Below are 25,298 nucleotides of genomic sequence, written 5' to 3'. Positions count from 1 at the left end.
CGGGGTGAGGCCTGAGCCATGATTGTGGCTGCATAGCTGCCACAGTAATTAACCTGAATAACCACTGAAGATGCTTGCCCCATACATGGGACAGGGCAGGGGCCAAGACTTCAGGCAAGGGATCTGGTCACCCACAAGTTGTCCCGATGCAACATCATCAGTGAGGGCCTCTCTCTGCAGCAGAGCTGAGCACAGCCCACATACCTGTGGTTTGAGCCCCAGCTGGAGAAGAGAGGCTGCCCCCCAGCAGTGCCAGGAACCTAGATTAAGACCAAAGATATGCACCAGTCCCCAGGTGTGACATCAGAAAAATGACTATTTAAGTGGAAAGGAACAATGACCCCCTCAGTGGAGCTGCATCGGTCTAGACGCCACCTCCAGCCCTCGGTTCCCACACAGTACCCAGTCTCTCAACTGCCTTGGGCCTTGGGCCATTCACCTGCCCTGGGTGTCTGGTGGCCCATGCAGGCCAAAGTGGCCATCATCTGGGTGCTGCTGTGGTCCACTTCCCACTGGTCTCTATTGCTGGTTCTCAAGGCTGCGATCTTCACACCTGCTGCCACCTTAATTCTGAGAGGTAGGAAACAAAATGTATAAGAAAGCATCCCAGGACAACTCTGCAGGCCAACACGACCCTATAAGGGGGAGTGTGGGCATACTGTCCTCTCCCCAGGAGACAAGAAGAACACTGTGAGTGGCTTTCCTCTGAAAACAAAGTGTCCTGTTATTTTTACGAGTGCCTGAAAATCGGAGCCCAAAGCGTTGACCATTTCCATTAATTTTCAGTTTAGTCTGAGTTTGGACAGGTCACTTCCTGCCACTGGGATTCATTGGGTGTGATAGGCATGTGGGGAAGTAGATGGACTCTGCCCCTCACCTGCAAGTGGGAAACAGTCACCATGGGATGGGGAAGGCCAGGCGCTGCCACATCAGGGACCTAGGAGGCCACTGCACTGAGCACTCAGTGATGGGGAATGCTCAGCAAAGCTCTTGCAGTCTTTCCTATGAACACACAAAAGGAATGCAAGGGCAGATGAGGCCCATGTGCAGGAGTCAGAGAGCAAAGACAGGCATAGGGAGTTCATGTTCAGCACTGCTGAGACCTAGGGAGCCAAGATCCCCTCAAGATTAATCATCAGACCACATACGGTCCAAGGTGCTGCTGGTTGAAACAAGATGAGCAAAAGTGAAGATATAGTAGACAGTGACATGGGAGGAATGATCTACAGATCATCTGATAAGAGCTAATATCCAGAATATGCAAAGAGTTCTTTCAAATCAATAACAAAAAGACAAATTATGCAATGAAAAAATAGGCAAAGGTCTTGACTGCATAATTCTACAAAGAAGACATACAGATGACCAACAGGTGCATGAGAAGATGCTCAGCATCGTCAGTCATTGGGAAATGCAAATCAAGACCACAGTGAGCCACCACTCCACACTCACTCACTGGTTAAAATATGACATAAAGGAGGTGGCAAGGTCCTGGAGAGATCAGATCCTCACATGTTGTTGGTGGGGATATAAAAGGCACAGCTGCTATGGAAACGGTTTGCCAATTTCTCAAAACGTTAACCTAGAACTACTGTAGGACCCACATATGCCTTCCCTCGTTAGGAAACTAGAAAGCAAAAAGGAAAAAAAAATCTGGGGAAGGTCTCATGAAAATAGATGAAAAACCAGAAGAGGAGGGAGTGGCAGCAGGGAGGAGGGAGTGGGGAATGAACTGGACCAAATCATGTTTGCATACTTATGGATGCAAGAGATCCCCTAGTATGTATAACAATTAGTTTCTTATAAAATGACTACAGGACCCAGCAATCCCACTCCTAGGCTTAGAGTCCAAAGAATTGAAAACAGGAACTCAGTAAAATACACATACAAACATGTGCACAACAGCACTTTTTTTTGTTTGTTTGGGGTTTTTGATTTGTTTTGTTATGGTACCAGTGATTGAATGTAGGGGCACTTAGTCACTGAGCCACATCCCCAGCCCTTCTTAAATTTTGTTTAGAGACAGGGGTTGCTAAATTGCTTGGGGACTTCCTAAGTTGCTAAGGCTGGCTTTGAGCTTGTAATCCTCATCCCCAGCCTCCCAAGCCACCCGGATTAAAGCTGTGCATCACCACCTGGCCAGTGCTGTTTATAATGTGCACAGGGGGCAAGAACTCAAATGTCCATCGACTGTTGAGGAAAAACTAAAGCATGGTTCATTCATGACCTTGGAGTATTACTGAGCTGTTTAAATGGCTGAAGAAAGATGCATGCTCCAACAGTGCCCATCAAAAAACTATTCTATGAAGTGTGGGAAAGTGAACATATTGAGTGGTATGATTCATACAGAAAGTGAACCATAGAGACAGAAATGCAGATCAGTGGTCTCCAGGGTCTAGGAACAGCAGGGGAATGGTGAGGTACTGTTTAGCTAGTGGGTACAAACTATCTTTTTTGGGTGATGTGCTAAGTGCCACTGAATTGATGGCTTTAAAGTCGTTAATTTTATGTTACATGAATTCTAACTCAATCTTTTAAAAAAGAAAAAAAGTTTGGGGTGGGGACACGTAAATGACCCACCATAATTCCATGTGGCTGAAACTAACCTCTGTATGGCCCAAGCGAGCAATGCTCTTGTAGCAGAATTTGAGGCATTGAAGGATGGAACGTGGGGATGGTATGAAGCTCTTGCTGCTGCCTGCCCAGGGAACCCTGCAGTGGGACTGGGGACTCAGGTGTGCCTCTATAACTAAAAGAAAAGGAAATGCGGTGTTGTCCCCTCCAGCTGCTCCCTGTCCTGCTGCCCTCCACTCCTGTTGCTCTCCCCTTCCTGACATGGATCCCTCCCCAACTGCCCTCCTTTCCTGCCTCCCTCTTCCTTATGCCCCTCTTCTGCATCCCCCTCTCTCTCTGACAAGTCTGTCCCCAGACTACCAGCTGCTTGGCTGCCATCTCTTGTTCCTGGCATTTCCTGAAAAACCTCAGCCAGGAGAGATGGCATCCACTGGAGACCCTCACAAATCTTGCCCTGACTCTTCTGTCCCTCTTTCTGTATCCTGTTGGCTTTTTTAATAATGTGCACAGGTGGCAAGAACTCCAAACTTTCCAGTGGGTGAGTACAGTGGTCCCTATGTGCCATGGGTAGGGATCACTAAGGAAGCCTGTGACCAGGACTCAGTGATGCTCAAGGCTGCCAAGCACCTTCTCCCACTCACTGTTTCCAACATCCCCTGACAGCTAAGAACTTCTTGGGATCAAGTGCTATGCACAAAGCCCAAGGAAATGAGAAGGCACAGAGCTCAGGTTGGACTGTGAGTCTCAGATGGCATGGGCTACAGGCCAAGACCATGGACACACATTCCCAGGACCAATTTAAGACTAGAAAAATGACTTAGTAACCAATGACAACATGCATCTGGCCTTCTACTACAGGCCACTCAGCCTGAAGACTCTCATAGATCCATGGCACCCTCATCCCACTGGGTGGCAGGCATGCTTTCTGCTCCCATTTTCCATGTGATTACGCTGCTAAGGTGTCACTGGACAGGCTCTTATGTGGGTGGCCAAGGAGAAAACTGTCCACTTCATCCAGCAGAAGTAAAGATGGCTCATATTTGGAGAGCAGATGCCACCATCTCTACTGGTAGCCAACAGGCAGGAGAGTGAGGTCAGTGCATCCACTAGATCAAGGCCCCATGACCCCTGGGAAAAGCACTCATGATCCAAATGCAAAGGCACCATGACCAACCTAGGTCACACGTGAGAACACTGTGTCTGGTGTGAACAGGACAGCAGCAGCTGAAGGCCCGTGGGGCTCTCATGGGTCTGTGTAGCTTCCAGGACCAAAATCCATGGGGCCCATGGCCAAACCAGTGGGCTCTGCACAGACTGCCTCAGGCCTTGCCTGCACCATGCTGACCCCTCCAGCACAGCACCAGGACTCATTATCTGGCCTCCCAGATGAGAAGCCTGGGGAGCCAAGCAACATGATCAGAAGGTACACCTACTGCAGGGCAGGCCAAAGCTCAGACACTGCCCCTGGGAGGCAGGGCATGGCTGGCCACACAGGGGCCAGGCCCAGGGCCTGGCTCTGCCAGTAGCTAAGACTGTAATGGAAAGTGCTGAGAGGAAAATGCAGTGGTGTCTGGAGAGCTCCCCAACCCCACATCCACCCAGCACCCATGATGTGGCTTTATGTAGAGGGGGGTCCTCCACCCCTGGAGTTCCTTAAGGATCTCGAGAGGAGGCTTGTTGTTTTAGTGTGGGTGCTGAGTCCAGGGAGTTGTGTCTTTATGAGACAAAACAGGAAAAGACACAGAGTCATGGAAAAGATGAAGAGCAGAGGCTGGAGCACCTTCTCCACCCCACAGCATCTGCACTGTGAGCTTGGGCACCCCATGCCCAGAGCACAGATCCCCACTGCTCTAACCACCACCTCCTTGGTCATTGGTGTGGCAGCTGAAGGACACTTGTGCAGGGCTGTTTCATTAAGTCCTACGATGGTGTTGTGGGATGCAGGTGCAGAGAAGGAAGAGGGCAGATGTGGGCAGGGCAGGTGTGGTGCAAGTAGAGAACAGGTAGAGGGCAGGTCCTGGCATGCATGTTATTATACATATGATGCACAGAGGAGGTGCCAAGAATATCTAGGGGACAACAACTATGCAAATAATACAACATGGCAGGTGAGGAGGAATGAATGGTATGAGTTTGCCGTGCAGGCTTAAGAAGCCCTAAACATGCCATCCACCAGCCCCCAGAACAGCAGGAGTCATGCAGGATGAAGGAGGCAGTTGAGCCAGAGAGGATCACAGAGGCACTGGGAGCAGGTTGGGGTTCAGCTGACTCCCAGTGAGACCTGGGCAGTGTAGCTGAGCTGCTGGGACTTGGCATCCATGTACATGAATAGTAGGTGATGACACTCACCCTCCTTGCCATGGTGAATGTTAAATGAGGCACACATGTGCCCTGCACGGAGTATTAGAAACTGATCCATGTTAATTACTGATACTTTCTCAACATGAACCTCCAGATACTCCCCAGAGAGGACAAACTCAGCACTTGATCCCACCTGATGAGGTTCCATGGGAACTGCTCTAGGACACCAGTCAGCACCCAACCACCTCTATGAAGTCCCTGGGAGCTGTTCTAAGACCCCAGCAGCATCCCAACCACCTCCCCTAAGGTTCCTTGTAATAGCTCTAGGACCCAAGTAGCACCCCAATCACCTCCCCTGAGGTTCCCTGGGAACTGCTCTAGGACCCCAGCAACATCCCAACCACCTCCTCTGAGGTCCCTGGGAACTGTTCTAAAACCCCAGAAGCACCCCAACCACCTGCTGTCCAGATATGATTTCCTTATCCACCTCCTGTTTCTTGGCAGAAAATTCTTCCCACACCCCAAGGCAGGGAAAACTCCTCACTTTGGCATGGCAAATCCACTTCTTTCATAAAATATTTTGCTCTAGAGAACATCAAACTCTGAAACCTTTGGACCCATAAGACCTCAGTGCATATCTGAAAATTCTCAGAAATTTTATAGTGGTTGCAATTGTAAACACACACACACACACACACACACACACACACACAAACACCAACTCTGCTTCATGACTGCTCAAGTTCTATTCATAGAGCCATTTCCAGTGCAGCTCACTACTGAGGTTTAATTGATGCCCCCATTTCTTTCAGGCAGCTGATCCTATTAAATTTACACCTGAGGCTTCTCATGGTAACAGTGTGGCTGCCACAGCTCCAGATCTTATACCGACATCCATAAAGAAAGAAAGCATAACTCTCTTCCCCACAACAAAAATTCTGGAGCCAAAATTTTATGAGATGAATCCTATTGAGTATACATTTTTTATTCCTGCACCAAGGGCAAAGTTAATCCCATTTTAATCATCCATGAAGGGTTATCAAAGAGAAGCTCCTCAAAGAAGATTGAAGTTATAATTAAAGTGGAGTGCTGTGTATCAAAAGTATAAGCCCGATGCCAAACTATTGACATTTTGCACCTTTCTTTAACACAAGTTATTTTTTTTTTTCCTAATCACAGTCCTTGGTCCAAATTTTCCCTCAATTTAGGTTATATTTGCTTGGAGCAATTAAAGCCCAGACTCCAACACTGATTCAGCCAAGATAGATATCAAGAAAACCATCCTATTCACAATGACCTCAAAAAAATAAAATACTTGAGTACTAATGTAACTAAGAAGGTGAAAGATTTTACAATTAAAATCATGCAACACTGAACAAATAAATTGAAGAAGACCCTAGAAAATGGAAAAGACCTCCCATGTTCTTGTATTGGCAGAATTAGTACTGTCAAAATGGCCATACTACCAGTATAGTAATATACAGATTCAATGTTATCCTTATTAAAATGTCATTTTTTTTCCACAGAATTTGACAAAACAGCCCTAAAATTCATTTGAAAGAATAAGATACACAGAATAGTCTAAGTGATACTAAGTACAAAGAGTGACATAGGAGGCATCACAATGATGTAGAGGATTTCAAACCATACTCCAGAACTGTAGTTACAAAAACAGCATGGTTTGGCATAAAAACAGACATGAAGACAAATAGAATAGACTAGAAGACACAGAAATAGACCCGCACACTTACAGCCATTGGATACTTGACAAAGTTTCCAAAAATTTATGTTGGATAAAAGATAGTCTTTCTAACAAATTGTGCTGGGAAAACTGGATATGTATATGTAGAAGAAGGAAACTGGACCCCTGTCTCTCACCCTTCACAAAAATCAAGTCTAAATGGATCCAAACCTTAGGAATCAGAACAGAAACCTTGCAACTTCTCAAAGAAAACATACAGTCAATACTCCAACATACAGATGCAGCACCAGCTTCCTCAAAAAAACCCTACACCCCAAGAAATAAAACAAGAATCAGTGAGTGAGGTAACATCAAATTAAAAGTTTCTGCACAGCGAATGACATGACTAAGAGTGTGAAGAGAGCACCTATGGAATGGCAGAAGACCCTGGCCAGCTGCTCCTGTGAGGGAGATCAATACCCAGAACACATAAAAACTCAAAAAACTTACCTCCAGAAAACAAATAACCAAGTCAATAAATGGGCAAAAGAACTAAACAGACACTTTCCAAAAGAAGAAAAACAAATGACAATAAATATATGACAAAATGCTCACCCGCCCTAGCAATCAGAGGAACGAAAACCAAAACTGCATCAAGATTTTATCTCCTTCCATCTGCATGGTAATTATCAAGACCACAAAGAATTATAAATGCTCGGAAGAATTTTGGGGAAAGGGCACGTTTCCACATTGCTGGTGGAGCTGCAAATTAGCACAATCACTCTGGGAAGCAGGATGGAGATTCCTCAAAAATTAGGAATGGAATCACCATGGGGCCCAGCTATCCCATTCCCTGGTATTTATCCAAAAAAAAAAAAAAAAAAAAAAAAAAAACACTAAAATCAACATACTACAATGATGTGGGTACAACAACGTTTACAGCAGCACAAATCACAACAACCAAGTCATGGAATCAACCCAGATGCCTGTCATAGATATATGAATTAAGAAAATGTGTTCTAGCCCCACAATGGAGTTGTACTCAGCCATAAGGAAAAATGAAATCATGGAAGTGGAGAACACTGTGCTAAGGAAAATGAGCCCAGTCTCAGAGAATCAAAGGTCAAATGTTTTCTCTCACATATGGAAACTAGAGTGAAATAAAGGAAAGAGGGAGGAGAGTGTCCATGGAAGGTCAGTGGAGTAGAAATAGACCAAGAGGGAGTAGGGGTGGTCAAGGGCAGGACAAGGGAGTGAATTCTGAAAAACCATGTATGTGCATATACAAGTACACCACAGGAAATTTCAACTTTATATGTAAGTAGAGAGAACAACTCAATATAAATAAATAGATGAGAAACATCTATAGAGTGGAGAAAGGAGAATGGGGGAAGGGAGACCATGAGCTGAAATCAAATCCCATGCATTTATGACATTGTCAGGATGAATGAAACTACTAGAAATTACTACAATGCTCTAAAAAAAAAATCCCTGCTAACAACTCAATACCAATTGCTGTCATCTGTTATATATGTCCTGGCATCATTGAAGTAAAAACTACATGTAATTTCTCAAGTCTCTGCATATGCTCCCACATTTGGTGCACACAAAAAAAGGAACATGGCTTCCATTATAATAAAAAAATTCTTATACATCCTTATACCACCATTCCAAGAATTTTCTTTTAAAGAAAAATGAAGAAAGGAAAGAAGGAAGGGAGGATGGAGTCGGGGGGTGAGGATGGAAGGAAGGAAGAATGTCTGTCCTCACTTAGCCATTGTCCTTGGACAACAGCAGCATCTATCCCACCCACTACTCTGACATCTCCGCCATCTTGGTTGTGCTGGCTCTGCTTACTGGCAGCTTCAAACAAAATATGCATGCAGTGCATCTTTATTGCAAAGTGAAATTGCAAGTCTTGTGATCCTGGAGGATTGACACATGCCAGGAGGGTGCTTGGCAACAAGAATGCAGCAAGGGTCTACAGTCACTCCTCAAGGGAGAGTCATTGACAGTTAACAAGTGGAGAGGAAAAGACCAAGGAGAGCACTGCTTTATAAGAGAGCAGCTTATACTGCCAGGCACAGTGAAGCTGCTGGGGACTGCGGAAGCCCTTGAATATTTCTGCTGAATTGACCCTTTCAATGATCATATTGGCAATTTCAAATGTGAAGTTAAAAATTCAATATTATGTGACAATATAAAATTGAAGAAGAGTCACAGATGACCTGCATGCTATAAATTCTTTGTTCTGCATATTAGAACATGCAAATTATTAAACCTGTGTTTTCTTTAACATAAGATCAAGTAAACTTATTATAATAATCTGAATTTCATTTCTCAAGGAATACACCCAATCAACATTTTTCTCATTTTTTAATTTTTGTAATTCTTGTGAAATCTTGGTTCCCATTTTATTTTTTTATTGGTTGTTCAAAACATTACAAAGCTCTTGACATATTATATTTCATACATTAGATTCAAGTTGGTTATGAACTCCCAATTTTACCCCAAATACAGATTGCAGAATCACATCGGTTACACATCCACATTTTTACATAATGCCCTATTAGTAACTGTTGTATTCTGCTACCTTTCCTATCCTCTACTATCCCCCCACCCCTCCCCTCCCATCTTCTCTCTCTACCCCATCTACTGTAATTCATTTCTCTCCTTGTTTATTTTCCCATTCCCCTCACAACCTCTTATATGTAATTTTGTATAGCAATGAGGGTCTCCCTCCATTACCATGCAATTTCCCTTTTCTCTCCCTTTCCCTCCCATCTCATGTATCTGTTTAATGTTAATCTTTTCTTCCTGCTCTTCCTCCCTGCTCTGTTCTTAGTTGCTCTCATTATATCAAAGAAGACATTTGGTATTTGTTTTTTAGGGATTGGCTAGCTTCACTAAGCATAATCTGCTCTAGTGCCATCCATTTCCCTGCAAATTCCATGATTTCATCATTTTTTAGTGCTACGTAACACTCCATGGTGTATAAATGCCACATTTTTTTATCCATTCATCTATTGAAGGGTATCTGGGTTGGTTCCACAGTCTAGCAATTGTGAATTGTGCTGCTATGAACATCAATGTAGCAGTATCCCTGTAGTACGCTCTTTTAAGGTCTTCAGGGAATAGTCCAAGAAGGGCAATAGCTGGGTCAAATGGTGGTTCCATTCCCAGCTTTCCCAGGAATCTCCATACTGCTTTCCAAATTGGCCGCACCAGTTTGCAATCCCACCTGCAATGTACAAGAGTACCCTTTTCCCCACATCCTCACCAGCACTTGTTGTTTGACTTCATAATGGCTGCCAATCTTACTGGAGTGAGATGGTATCTTAGGGTGGTTTTGATTTGCATTTCTCTGACTGCTAGAGATGGTGAGCATTTTTTCATGTACTTGTTGATTGATTGTATGTCCTGCTCTGAGAAGTGTCTGTTCAGGTCTTTGGCCCATTTGTTGATTGGGTTATTTGTTTTCTTATTGTTTAATTTTTTGAGTTCTTTGTATACTCTGGATATTAGGGCTCTATCTGAAGTGTGAGGAGTAAAAATTTGTTCCCATGATGTAGGCTCCCTATTTACCTCTCTTATTGTTTCTCTTACTGAGAGAAAACTTTTCAGTTTAATAAGTCCCATTTGTTGATTCTTGTTATTAACTTTTGTGCTATGGGTGTCCTATTAAGGAATTTGGAGCCAGACCCCACAATATGTAGATTGGAGCCAACTTTTTCTTCTATCAGACGCAGAGTCTCTGATTTGATATCTAGCTCCTTGATCCACTTTGAGTTAACTTTTGTGCATGGTGAGAGGAGGGGATTCAGTTTCATTTTGTTGCATATGTATTTCCAGTTTTCCCAACACCATTTGATGAAGATGCTATCCTCCCTCCATTGCATGCTTTTAGCTCCTTTATCAAATATAAGATAGTTGTAGCTTTGTGGATTAGTCTCTGTGTCCTATATTCTGTTGGTCCAACCGCCTGTTTTAGTACGAGTACCATGCTGTTTTTGTTACTATTGCTCTGTAATATAGTTTTAAATCTGATATCGCTATACCACCTGATTCACACTTCCTGCTTAGAATTGCTTTTGCTATTCTGGGTCTTTTATTTTTCCATATGAATTTCATGATTGCTTTATCTATTTCTACAAGAAATGCCGTTGGGATTTTGATTGGCATTGCATTAAACCTATAGAGAACTTTTGGTAATATCGCCATTTTGATGATGTTAGTTCTGCCTATCCATGAACAGGGTATATTTTTCCATCTTCTAAGATCTTCTTCTACTTCTCTTTTTAGGGTTTTGTAGTTTTCATTGTATAAATTTTTCACCTCTTTTGTTAGATTGATTCCCAAGTATTTTATTTTTTTTGAGGATTGTGAATGGAGTGTTTTTCCTCATTTCCGTTTCAGAAGTTTTGTCGCTGATATGCAGAAATGCCTTTGATTTATGCTTGTTGATTTTATATCCTGCCACTTTGCTGAATTCATTTATTAGTTCTAGTAGTTTTTTTGTAGACCCTTTTGGGTCTTCTAGGTATAGAATCATGTCATCTGCAAATAGTGATAATTTAAGATCTTCCTTTCCTATTTTTATGCCTTTAATTTCTTTCATCTGTCTAATTGCTTTGGCCAGTGTTTCAAGAACTATATTGAATAGAAGTGGTGATAGAGGACATCCCTGTCTTGTTCCAGATTTTAGGGCGAATGCCTTCAATTTTTCTCCATTGAGAATGATGCTAGCATGAGGCTTAGCATAGATAGCTTTTACAATGTCAAGGTAAGTTCCTGTTATCCCTAGTTTTTCTAATGTTTTGAACATAAAGGGATGCTATACTTTGTCGAATGCTTTTTCTGCGTCTATTGAGAAGATCATATGGTTCTTATCTTTAAGTCTATTGATGTGGTGAATAACATTTATTGATTTCCGTATATTGAACCATCCTTGCGTCACAGGGATGAATCCTACTTGATCATGGTGCACAATTTTTTTGATGTGCCTTTGTATCCAATTCGCCAGAATTTTTTTGAGGATTTTTGCATCTAGTTTCATCAGAGATATTGGTCTGTAGTTTTCTTTCTTTGAGGTGTCTTTCTCTGGTTTCGGAATCAGGGTGATGTTGGCCTCATAGAATGAATTTGGCAGAGCTCCCTCTTTTTCTATTTCCTGAAATAACTTGAAAAGTATTGGTATTAATTCTTCCTTAAAGGTTTTGTAAAACTCTGCTGTATACCCATCTGGTCCTGGGCTTTTCTTGGTTGGAAGTCTTTTGATTGCTTCTTCTATTTCATCTATTGATATTGGTCTGTTTAAGTTGTAAGTATCCTCCTGACTCAGTCTGGGCAAATCATATGACTTAAGGAATTTATCGATGTCTTCACTATCTTCTATTTTATTGGAATATAGGTTTTCAAAATAATTTCTAATTGTCTTCTGTATTTCTGTAGCATCTGTTTTGATATTGCCTTTTTCATCCCGTATGTTAGTAATTTGAGTTCTCTCTCTTCTTCTCTTCATTAGCATGGCTAAGGGTCTGTCGATCTTATTTATTTTTTCAAAGAACCAACTTTTAGTTTTGTTAATTTTTTCAATAGTTTCTTTTGTTTCAATTTCATTGATTTCCACTCTGATTTTAATTATTTCTTGCCTTCTGCTACATTTGCTGTTGTTTTGCTCTTCCTTTTCTAGGGCTTTGAGATGAAGTGTGAGCTCATTTATTTGTTGGTTTTTCCTTTTTTTGAGGAATGACCTCCAGGCGATGAATTTCCCTCTTAAAACTGCTTTCATTGTGTCCCATAGATTCCGATATGTTGTGTCTGTATTTTCATTTATCTCTAAGAATTTTTTGATTTCCTCCTTTATGTCTTCTGTAACCCATTGATCATTCAGTAACATATTGTTCATTTTCCATGTGATGTAGGATTTTTCCTTCCTTCTTTTATCATTGATTTCCAGTTTCATTCCATTATGATCAGATAAAATGCATGGTATTATCTCCACCCCTGCATATTTACTGAGGGTTGCCCTATGGCATAATATATGGTCTATTTTTGAGAAGGATTGGTTCCCATTTTAATTAGGCAAATATTCTCTGAGTAAAGAATAATTTCCCATAATACCCTCCTATTTTTGAATGGCAATGCTCATGAAAATGCATGTTTTATGTGTGAAAATATGTGAATATTCTATCTTGGAGAAGAAAAGAACTCTCCCTTCCTTCCCAAAATAGCACCTTCCTTTCTGCCTCTGAGCCTCTGTACATGCTGTTCCCTCTGCCAGAAATACTCTCCCATGGGTGCATGTGGGGCTCACTCCCTAGTCTCCTTCATGTCTGGGTAGGTGTGACCTTATGGATTCAGCTTACATGACATGTGGAGACATAACAACATGGTTGCCCCAGAGTGCCCCAAGGGGTACTGACCTAGGTCATTTCCCAGCACCATAAATGCTGACAAAACCACTGTGTGCTGGGTGGAGTTTGCTGCCAGCCTCACTAAGGCATGAGTCTGACTGTCTGACATTCCCCTAAGGTGACCTGAGGTGGGTTTCAGTCAAGAAGAGGTCACCTGCACATCAGTCCTGTGTGTGGTGTAGAAGACTGGGATGGGCAGGGCCAGGACCCCCCCTGCCCCAGCTAGAATCTTCCTGTGAGGGGAACTGAGGCATCTGTGGTTAAGGGAGGAAGTCAGATGATGACCCTCAGGTCAAGACCCTGCAGGGGGTAGTCCCTATCTTGGGCATGACATGGCCCGAGGCACTGACCTGCAGCTTGCTTGTACATACATGGTTAGCCCTGAGCTATGGGCCTCTCCTGTGCCTTCGCTGGGGGAAAAATTCATGGGCACTATAGCATTCATATCAAGTTCAGGAGGTGATTGATCAGTGCACATTATCCCCAGATCTGCTGGGGGGAAAGGGGAACCAGCACATCCCAGCACAGAGGAGCTCACTGTGTCCATGGGCCTTGAGCTACATGCTCAGCCTTTTCTGGGGCAACAGTGTGGACTTTCCCCTTCATCAACCCCCACTAGCTTTGCCCACCAGCCCCACATCTTACTCCATTCTTTGTTTGGCATGCCAAGAACCTGGACCAGGTACCCCCTGGAAACCCCTGCCCATGCACCAGCAACATGTAGACAGCCCTCCTTCTTACCCAGATTTAAGGGACCCACTAGGCTTGCTGCACCCAGGATGATGGTCCTAGCAGGAAGTGCCCCAGTGGTCCCCCCTGTGCAATCCTGAGCCTTGGCCTCTCTTCTCAGTCTCAGGGCCTCCAGGGGCTGCCCTCACATACCTGGGGCAGGCATCAGTGACCATCACCTCCATTGAGCCCTCCCCCCAGGCCCCAGTAAGGAATGTCACCAACACTGTAGGGAGGGAGGGATCCCATGGACCAGAGATCCTCAGATTCAGAAGCACACAGGATCACTGGTGCCACCAGGGATATTTCAGAGTTCTGTGCCCACCCTCCAGAGCTGAGACTGGGCTGGTATAGAGGACACATGGGCTTCAGGGGGTGACTCTGCCATGGGCTCCAGGCAGCCCTCACCAGGCAGTGTGATCTGGAGCACATTTAAGGGAATCCCATCATGTGGGAGGAAGGTGAGATCGCTTCACAGCCCCAGAGCTAAGCCCAGCCCCAGGCGCAGTGCCTCTGCTCTGGTTAAGGGGAGCATACAGATTCTGTCTGTTTGGCCAACCACTCTGCCTATGATCAATTAGCAGAGAGCCACTTGCATCCCAATAGGGATATGGAGGCTGGCAAGGTGGGTCCTGCCAGGTGTGCCTTTCAAAATGGGATATAAACTTGAAAGATGATAGGGCAGAGTAAGGAGCCCTGAGAGCAGGCAGGGAGATCTCTCTTCACACCTGCCAGGAAGTCCTGGCCCAGTGGATCTTCCTTCTGTAGGTGCCTGCCCAGGAAGCAGAGAACCTTGAGGATGTAAATTTTTGGCCTCTGACTTGGAAAGGGACCAGGAGGACCAGCAGACCACGGGAGCTGAGAAAATGCATCTGCCAAAGAGATGAGCTGGATAGGCCAGAGTGCAGCTCCAGGGTAGTGCAGGAAGGGATCCGGGTACAGGTGAGGACCCCAAAAGTGCCCTGGCTCCTAGGAGGGGCTGCCAGCTCTGGTCTCACCACTCAGCCTAACTGTCCATCTGAGAAAGTCAAATGTGGCGGGTGCAGCTAGGGAGAACTCAGGAACAACACTAAACCATGTGTTTTACTTTGATGTCTGTTCACCAAGACCCTGCTACACACCAGGAGTTGACTACCTACTTTTTGCTGTGGGAATGGCCATCCCCAGAGGCACCCGAGTAGCTTAGGTTTGGGACCACACACCTGCCTTGAGGTCAGACTCCAGCATAAAGCCATCAAAATTACCACACCTCTGGTCTTCCAATGCCTCATCTGTAAAATTGGGATGTTGGAAGCAACAGGTACCTCTCAGCATCTCTTCAAGTATCAGGATCTTATGTGCAAAGAACTTACTGCAGACTCTGCCAGGCAATCCGTACCACACAGGCTTATCATGGTGGGTGATGGGGTCCAGGAGCTGCCCCCTCAGAAGCCATTCCTGCCCACCTGCCACACTTCAGTCACCTTCAGTCCCACCCTGCCTCAGGGACACACAGACCTGGAGAGAATCTCTCATGAATCATCAACAGCTCCTGCTCTGTGTCTCTCCATACAGAGGGCCCTTGGGAACAGTGCCACCTGCCCACACCCAGCGACTCAGCACCAGGGCTTCCCAGGGGAGGGGCACCCTGTGCATTCCAGGCAGCTCAGGCTGGGCCGGCTGTACTCCAGCTTCTGGGATTGACATGTGTGGCCAAAGCATAGCATCTTTATGGAGAGAGACTGGTCTAAGAAGGAACTGTGCAATCACCCAAGCCAATCAGATTTTTCATCTTCTGGCCACAGTTGATTGACTCACAAAGAGACAGGGGACCAGAACTTGTCAGGAATTGACAAGCCTGCAGTACAACAGGCTTTAGATGCCAGGCCAAAAACATGCTATGATTGTGAACAAACAGGACATTTTTAAAGGAATTGCCCCATAGGAGGAGGGTTTAACAAAAGTAGGTATCAGAGGAATAGAATACCGGGTATTTGCCCACGATGCCATAGAGGGAGACATTGGGCTAATGAATGCCACAGTCTGGCTGGGCACAAATGCTGCAGTCTGGCTGGGCACACAATCACGAGCCACCACACAGCTTGTAGATTCAAACAGCAACTCTTTATTCCCGAACTCACACCAGCCGTCTACAAACACGTTCTGGGGAAATCCACGTTCTCTGCCCAAATCCACGTTCTCGGCCCAAATCCACGTTCTCGGCCCAAATCCACGTTCTCGGCCCAAATCCACCTCCACTGGGCTTCTGTCTCCCAAAAAATACTGTCTAAATCCCGTGAGAACTCAAGGGGAACTCAGGCAGCAGGATATGCCCTATTCCCAGCAGGAATAATCTTAAACCTTAAACCTGGAACCTAAACTGGGAATGCCCTAAACCCGATTATCTTAAACCGGGAACACCCTAATCCGCCCTGGTCCTTGAGCAAGGTCACCTACATTCAATGTCACTGCAACATGGGGTACGCTGGTAAGGAAATTGTCATACATACTTGGCTAATGGCTCCCAGCAGGTAGAGACTGGGAACCTGGTGATCACATTCACAAATCTCAATCCAGAGGCTGCCCCTCTGAGTGGCATCAGGCCCCTTTCAACCTGGAAAGGAAGCAGCTCTCTGGCAACAGGACCTGCCATTCTCATGTCATTCACACCACTGGGCAGCAGAGCTGCAGCTGGGGCCCCTCTACAGTGGTGGTCTCAGAGAAGCTCCTGCCCTTGTCCTTCTGCCTATTCTCCAGGACAATTTTTCTCCATTTTTACAGTCTAAGGCATACCTCCTGAGACCACACTTGACAGAAAACTTTAATGGTGGATGGATGGATGGATGGATGGATGGATGGATGGTGTAAGATGGATGGATAGATAAATGGGTGGATAGAGGGATGAATGGTGGATGATGAATGGAAGGATGGATAGATGGATGGTAGATGGAAGGATGGATGAATGATAAATGGATGGTAGTTGAATGGATGGATAGAGTCAAACAGAAGGACAGACAGATGGAGATAGGTATTTCTCCATCTCAAGGATAAGCCTCTTAGAAGTGATTATCATTTTTTACTCCAGACTTCCAATGTCCTACCTGATCCAGTCACAGCAGCTCCATGAATGACTACCTACAACAATGTTGGTGATATTTACAAACTAAGATTACAAATAAGATTATAAAAGCTATATCTGCTATTGCAGCCACAAAAGTTACCAACAGTAGCTTTCAGCCTAAAGTAGGAGAAAAGATCACTGAGGAATGGCACAGTGTGGTGGTTCTAATCTACATGGGGGCACACAAAGACCAAGGAAACCAAGCACCGGTTGACATTGCCTTGAGTGGCCTTCCTGCAAGGCCAAAGTCCATCATCTGCACACAGACCAGGGACCAAACTATTCTTAATTATTCAATAACCCAGAGAACCAATTTGGGTGCTCACATTCAAAACTTCTCTCTAAATGTTCAAGCCAAAAAAGCTCAGGACCCTCTTGCTTTGACAGTATCCACCCTATCCTCCAGATTCCTAAAATGTACACCACCACTTCTGATAGTCTTTAGACATAGCCTGCAAATACTGCCTGTCCAGAGAAATAAAATTTAAAGAAGCCTAAGGTCTCAGAGAGCTCAAGATGTGTTTCAAACAAGACCAATGTTGATCAAATAAATCATCACTCTGCCTGGTGCAAAGACAAGCAGAATCTATTCATTTTCTCAAGTATGTCGGACATTTTTCATTAGTAGTCATTGCTACAACATTATTCTTTATACATACAATACTTCAATCTCAGTATGCCACTTTCCAGTATTCAAAAGTACCAATTACCCCAGTGCCTGTGCATGTCCAGACCACAGCTTGGTCTGGCCTTTCATCCATTCCAGTCATCTAACCTTGCCTACCTCCTGCTGTGGATCCCTCTGCACTCTTGCTCTATTAAACATCAACAAGTACTTAAGCACCTGTTGGGCTCAGAAAATATGGACATCAAAAAAAAAAAAAAAAAAAAAAAAAAAAAAAACACCAGAGATTTCTCCATGTCTTTCCTACTAGAATATAAGTTTCCTGAAACTCAGATAACCACATCCTTCCACTCTACAGTCAGTGCAAAAGCAATGCCTGGGAAATGGGAGACACTCAAATATTTGTTAAATTAAGAAATTAATAGGTCTCCCACAGATGCATTAGTACAGGTCACTCAGTGTTAAGACCCTGGCATTTATTGGATCCTGATTTAAGTAAGTTCATCTTATTTCTTTCAGGCACCCATTCTATTAGAAAATACAGGAAAGTCACAATAATAAAGCCTTGGAAACCTCAGCCTGGTAGTTGCAAAATGTCCAACACAGATGTCATTAGCACCTGTTATCATGTAGCCTGTCAATGGTAAAGAAGTCCAAGGTCAACCATCACCTCTAGCAGTGGGTCCCTGAGGTGCTCCAGTTCCATCTTTTGTGTGATGGGAAAGTAATGGCCAGGCTCAGGATGTCCCCTCCACGTGGGCTTCAACTCTTGAGAGGCCATGCACATTTTTTACCCCATCAGTAGTTGCTGGGAAGGAACAGAGAATTTCAAAAAGACAAGAAAAAATGTTAAGCTTTCATCTTAATTCTAAAATTCTGGCATCTCATTCAATTTATAAAATATGAATATTATTTAGTTTTAGTGAAAGAAGCAGACACAGAAGACAAAGCCAGTATGAGCTCATGTACATGGGGAATCTGAAACAGCTGAATGCACAGGAGCAGAGATTAGAATGAGGGTTTCCAGGGGCATGGTGAGGGATACTGGGCAAGAGTAGCAAAGTCCAGCTAGATGGCTGGTGAGGCTCAGTGACCACAGCACAGGAAGGCAACTCTAATGAATGATAATGCATCATGTGCTTCAGAACTGTAGATTTACATGTCTTTACCACACAAAATAAACAATTTAAAGTATTTGAAAAAGTGAGGTGATAGATTTGTTAATCATCCTGATTTGATCATTACACCTTGTAAACATACATCCAAATATAACATTGAAGCCCCCAATTATATCCAATCATTAACTGTCCATTAAATTAAAATTTTAAAAGGAAATAATTTAATATGAAAAAAAAATTAAAATATCTTTTAGCTGGGAGAGAGCAGTGTTTCCAGGGTGTGTGAAAGACACTCTAAGGGTCCATGAGGAAATCTCAGGTGGTAAGATGATTTTATAATGCTAAATATCAGGCAAAAGAGGCTTAGCAGGAAGGCCACTCATCTATTTAAATCCTCTGACTGAACCAGTTGCAGAGGTGCCAGTGGGTGTTAATGGCTTTAAACTTCACTGACATTTGCAAACCCTGCCTTTTGACAGAGAGAACTAATGAGCCTCAGAGTCAAGGCACTGTGGAGTTGCTGACAGATGGAATGTGCTCAGCCCACCAGAAAAAGAATAAAGCCAGGGCTGGGCATGTGGCTCAAGCAGTAATGCGCTCTCCTGGCATATGCGGGGCGCTGGATTCAATCCTCAGCACCACATAAAAATAAAAGATGTTGTGTCCACCGAAAACTGAAAAATAAATACTAAATCAATCTCTCTCTCTCTCTCTCTCTCTCTCTCTCTCTCTCTCTCTCTCTCTCTCTCTTAAAAAAAATAAAGCCAGAAGATCAGGAGATTGGTTTTCCTCAGAGAGTAATATGAAATTTAAAGATAAATTAATTCATTAAAATGCATGTCTGTTAAAATGAACATTGTGATGGAGAGTAGCTTGGGTGGATGCAGGGAAGAGCAGGTGGCACAGAGTTACTGAACTCTGGGAAATGCCCGTCACTAGCTTCACAACTGGCCTCACACACTACTACACCCCTGCAGCTGCACAAAAAGGATCTCTGAGCTACAAGTCGGGAAGATTCTCTCAGAACCTTCTCAGTTCAGCTAATAGGAGAGTGGCTGGAACCACAGAGAAGTCCAATCCAGGTTGAGTTTGTTCAGCAGCTCAGATGGTGAAACAGGAAACACACCTGGAGGGAATCATGTTGCTGAAAAACTCCTGTTGTTCCTCAGTCATAAAAAACGAAACCACATCCCCTGCCTTCACCTCCATGTCTCCTCTGTCTCCACCACTAGACATTCACAGAGTTGCAGGGAAAGGGAAGCCTTGAACAAAGAGTGTTTTCAAGCAGAGAGAAGGCAGAGAGCAAAAGTTATAAAAGCACAGTGGCCATAATGCTCACAGAGTTAGACTGGGCTGCCACTCTTCAGTGAGTGGTCGAACCCCAGAACACATTTCTAAAACATGGCTGAGCTGAGTTTAATAAAATCCCTAGTGTCAGTGAAGACGCTGACCCATGATGCAAAGTCATCCCTGGAGCCAGGAACGTTTGCCTTACATGGTGGACACCAGCCTGGCATTCAAATCCACCTTCAGCCTCACTTAATAAAGGACTCTGATCACTTTAAAAAACACACAACTGTGGCATGTCAAAGTTTCTACCTGTTGATACAGGGGAATGTGTGCTACATAAAGACAGCTGGCAGCTCCTAGCTGCAGAGCAAGCTGCTGCCACACAAGGCTAACAATGTAACATAGCTGGCATCACATATACCTGAAACCTGATTTAATTTCTCCAAGTGGGTTCAGTTTCTTTCAGAACAAAAAGCAAAGAAGGGTGTTTCTCTATTCCAGGACTGAGTATAAGTAACTCCAAAAATATGTGTCCTTGAGCAATAAAACAGACCTCTTCATAGTCACCTGGGGAGTCCCCAAAAGACAAATTGGCACAAGACCCTGAAAGTTAATAATAAGGCACATCTGTTCTTTTTAAAACTGAGTTCAATATCTTAGTCTTCCAGTGAGAACATTTTAGCAAATGAGTCTGTCCACTTTGATCACAAGTTGGGTCCTGAGTCTGAGACTGAGACGCTTCCAGAAAGCAACAAGATTGTACATATGTGTGTTCAGATACACAGGCAGCTTTTGTGAATCTTAACTCAAATATTACAGTATATTGTGTGCTATATAATTGCAGTACAGTTCCTGACACAATTTCCATAACAGCAAAATTTACATACAGACAGTGAATAAATAAACTTTCTGTGGCTTGGTCTGTCATTCTTTCAGTCAACAAATCCTATTAGGAGTTTTATTAACCAGCTCAGTGATAGAGGTGTTCTATCTGATGTTACAGACTTTGGCTCTACAACCCAGCCCTGCTGCAAAATAAAATTTATCTCTCCGTATTTTTCTGCAACATGAAGCTGGCAAAATTAAGTTTCTTTTTATGTGGCATTGGAAATACCCACTCTCTCCTTTTTCTCATTTGAGTCACAGATGGGCTCTCTCCTTTCTATGAGTTTTCTTTAATAGCATGTATTTGCAATTAGCAAGTGAGAATCAAGGGGTAGATTGAAAAGCACATAAGATTGCCAACCCGAAGTAAGTCTGGGCAAGAAAGTAAAAGAAGGGTGCTCTGCAAAGATAATGCATTTGGAAAATCTGGAAGAAACTCCCAGAAGGCCCTAAAAGATATCCTTCTGCAAATTTCCCATTTAAGTTGAATCTGAACAGAAAATGTGGAGGATTCATGGAACTGACTAATCTTTAGTTAAAAGCAGAATCCTTCTTTACCAAAACAGGGAAGAAAATTTGTTTGCTGGTGAGCTGTGTCGAGCTTTGTGCCCTGTAGACTGTTGGGAGAAATCAGGTGGTTCTAGAATTTCTTGCACCCCAAAAGAATTAAAGTGGAAAAGTCATGACTGATCCAGGAAGTATAGGCCTCAGAGGAGAGGACCTCAGGGAACAGAGGAGTCTTAGCTATATCTTTCCTTTTGACTAACAGCATTCTCTAGACCTACCATCTCAGAGGGAAATTCCCAAAGAGGGAACCTCAAATCCAGAGCAAGTTCCAGAGTCTGATACATCTGCCAGATAGTGTCACCAACAAATTAATCCATCCCCAAACTAAAAGCCTGGACTCCTGCAAGTCCCAAACTTGCAGTGAAAAAAAAAATGAAAGAGAGAAGGAGCAGGGAGGTGAAAACACATCTGAATGAGCCTCCACTGGCAAGAAAAGCTATTTTATCACTTTCCACCACAGGGCATGGTGCTGGCTTTCCAGGTGGCTATGGCCAGGCATCATGGACTATATGGCTTAAATAATATGTTTTTTCTTTGAGGCAGCCTCTCACCATGATGCCCAGGCATTCTGAACCCCTGGACTCAAGTGATTCTCCCACCTCAGTCTCCCAAGCACCGAGATATCACTTGTGTACAATGCCCTGGAAGCCAAAGCTATAACTCAGAATACTGGGAGACCCACCTCATCAGGGGCCCTAACTCCCTGGCTGGTAGATGGCTATATTCTCTCTGTGTCCTTGAGCTATTTTCCCCAGTCTCCGAGAATCGGTGTTCTCATACCTTCTTGTAAAGACATCTGTCCTCATGGATGAAACCCACCCTGATGGCCTTGTGTTATCTTAATCCTTGTGCATGGAGGATTCACAACCCTACTGTATGGAGCTGAGTTTAATGTGGGAAGATAGTTGGCAAACAAGTGCGTACATGAGGGAGCTTCTCCCCCATGCTGGCAAGTGCTGGGGAGAAGGAACCTGAGTGATGGGCCCAGGGTTGTTGTAGGGGAGACTCAGGACTGGTCAGGAGGCCTCTCAGGACAGGGGACCCTCAAGTGAGCTGTGAATGGTGAGAAGGGGACACTCTGTGGGCCATAATGAAAAAGTCCAGGGACAGGGCAGAGAGAATGAAGGCTGCATGAAAGACAAGAGGACGCTCAGCCTCCAGAACCCAGATGAGGACATGTGGCTGGGCTGAGGTGAGCTAAGGGCTAAGCATGGCTGGGCCTTGTGGAGTCAAGGCCACTGTGGTGAAGGTCGTTTTACTTCTCACCTGTCATTCCACTTTTGACATAATCAGAATTTCAAAGACTGCATGTGAACTCCCCCAGATTGCAATCCAAGCAACCCAACCAACGCAAAACTTCTCCTGACATTGATGCTGATATCCCCACCCTGAGGACAGGCAGAAACTTTCTTTGGTGAAACCAAACAGGAAAGAGCCTGGAAGAGGCTTTGATTCTCCACTTGGAGGGAAACACAGATCTATCTGAAAAGCATCAGGGGCAGCTGCATCACCAAGAGCCAAGGGAGATCGCTGCAAGGACCCTAGAGGCCAGCCACAGGGCAGTCACAGAGAAAATAATAGAGGTGAGCAATGGATTTCCTTATTCTTATTTCAGATTTGATTGAACTCTAGGGATCCTTCTTGATCTCTCATGCCTCCAGTCCATGAGAGAACACAGGGTCCTCCACATCAGCAACCCCTCTCTGCAAAGCTATCTTCAAAGACATTGGCATAAATTCAGTGAGTTAAAATATGGAGGATCCACGTGAGACCTAATGTTGGAGTAAAATTCTCTAAAAATTAGAGGACCTCATATTAAATTTCTTGCAGTTTTTTAGATGTAGACCACGATATAGGAAGAAATGCAATTAAATGTTTTAACTAACCTTAAAAGCATAGATTACACAATTCATTACCTTCTTCCTTCTTGGCTTTAAGTGAAATTTTTTCTGAAATCTTGTTTGAATACAGTAATAATTGTGGATCAGTGCCAGGGAATATCACAGGGACAGAGGGCAAATGCACTCCTGGGCCTGAGCCTGTGGCCCCACAACTACTCTTGAAGCCCTGCTGCCAGCCACCCAACTAGCATCAGCCCAGCATGGCTGAGCGAGGGCCCCATGGTGTTCTCTGCAGCAGTGGCAGGAACTTGCTTGGCAAAGTGCAAAGTACTGGGGTGGAGTACCCCCGAGTCCACTGACACCTCACCCTCAAGTGACAAGAAAAAAAGAGCTCGCTTTTTTGGTTCAGGGGCAGGCTGACATTCCCCCTGTCCAAGCTGCATCTCTCTTCCTGCAAGAGAACCTGGTAAATTCTTAGCCTGCATGTTTGCTCCCCTGACTTGGTTTTGTTTTCATTGCCATCAGGTCAAAATATCCTGTGTTTGGCAGCATTGGTGTAACCTGCAGGTCACAGAGAGGTACAGGGCAGAACCTGTGGGACTTTGGGTGGTTGTCTGAATCTCTTCTCCTGAACAGGAGAGGGTGTTTCAATCAGCTTTGTTCCTGCTGTGAGTAAAGGATCTGACAAGCCCAGCTGTAGAGGAGGAAGAGTTTATTTGAGGACTCACAGTTTCAGAGGTCTTAGTCCATAGAAGACCAGCTCTATTCCTTGGGGCTCAAGGTGAGGCAGGACATCATTGCGGAAGAGGTCATGGTGACCAGGAGACAGAGAGAGACTCCACTCTCCAGATACAAATATATATCCAAAGCCAGGCCTCAATGTCCACTTCCTCCGGCCACACCGCGCCACTTCAGTTACCACCAAGTTAATCCCTATCAGGGGATTAATCACTTATTGGATTAAGACTCTCACAACCCAATCATTTCTTCTCTGAATCTTCTTGCATTGTCTCACACATAAGCTCTTGGGGAACACCTTACTTCTAGTAACATGTGACTATAACAAAGGGACACGTGACATGTGAGCCCTGGTTTCTCCCTGGTCCTGTAGGCAGGGCTCCCCTCTCTTTCTCCATCTTCTTGATTCTGCCTTTCCTTTCTCTTCTGTGTCTCTCCTTCTCTGTCCTTTTCTCCCATTCTCCTGTCTCAGCCCCATTGGTGTCCCAGGTGTGAGGGGGCCTCTGTGGTACTGAGGCCTCTGGGGCACTGGAAAATGTCAAGGCCCCTGACTCGTCAACTCTCTCCATGGTTCTCCACCCAGAAAGCTACCACAAAGAGGCAAGAATGATCACCCAAGACCTTGCAGGCCCAGGTGGACAGTCCTAGGATGTGACATGTGACATGCTCTTCTTCTCCTCTCCTCCTTTATCTCCCACTTTGCCACCACTTACAGTGTCTTCTGAATCCTGAGAACGGGTGGCATGGAGAGTACTCCTAGTATCTTCTCTCCAGCTTCCTGGCTTGTGCTGCACCAGCTGCAGCTTACTGTACTTTGAAGCCTTAACTCACGTCTGTGACTTCTGGGGACCCGGAGGAGAGGGATGGGGTTGTCCTCTTTTCTTGCTGCAGGTAGCTGTTGCTGGCTCACATATCAGGCTTTTCCATTTGAAAATGAATAGTCCTTTGACTAGGATGTGACAGTATTTCCTACAGCACCTGCTAACACAAGAACAGAATGACAAAGGTTCAAAACTGGCTGGCTTGATCCCAAGGCCCTGGGTTTCCCAGACATGTGTACTAAGCACAGGCAACACTGGGGTAGAAATGAAGGCAAGGAGGTTGAACCACAGGGGAGCACACAGCCCTGCCCAAGCTGAAAGAGTGAATTCACAACAGTGATGGAAAGGAAAATCCTCAACAGCAGAAGATCAGGAGGGTAGAGGGAAGGAGACAGGGAGAGAGGAGAGGAGGGCCTGGGTAAGTTCTGCAGCCAAAGTAGAGCAAATTACGTCCCATGCTTTTGTAATTACATCCAAATGAACCCTCCTGTCATGTGTACCTAAAAAGAACCAGTAGAGTCGGGGCTGGGGCTGTGGCTCAGCAGAGTGCAGTCACCTAGTGCATGCGAGGCGCTAGGTCAAGCCTCAGCACCAAATAAAAGTAAATAAATAAAA

At 44.5% G+C, this 25,298-nt stretch overlaps 1 pseudogene; it reads left to right on the top strand.

Moving 5' to 3' along the window:
• The first annotated feature begins 336 nt into the window (after positions 1 to 336).
• LOC139701579 (tyrosyl-DNA phosphodiesterase 2-like) overlaps positions 337 to 25,298 on the top strand; it is a 44,796-nt pseudogene continuing 19,834 nt past the window's right edge.

Source organism: Marmota flaviventris, chromosome 13 (genome assembly GCF_047511675.1).
Source record: "Marmota flaviventris isolate mMarFla1 chromosome 13, mMarFla1.hap1, whole genome shotgun sequence".
NCBI lineage: Eukaryota > Metazoa > Chordata > Mammalia > Rodentia > Sciuridae > Marmota > Marmota flaviventris.
The sequence above is the reverse complement of the archived record's forward strand: the minus strand, read 5'-3'. Positions and strand labels throughout refer to the sequence as shown.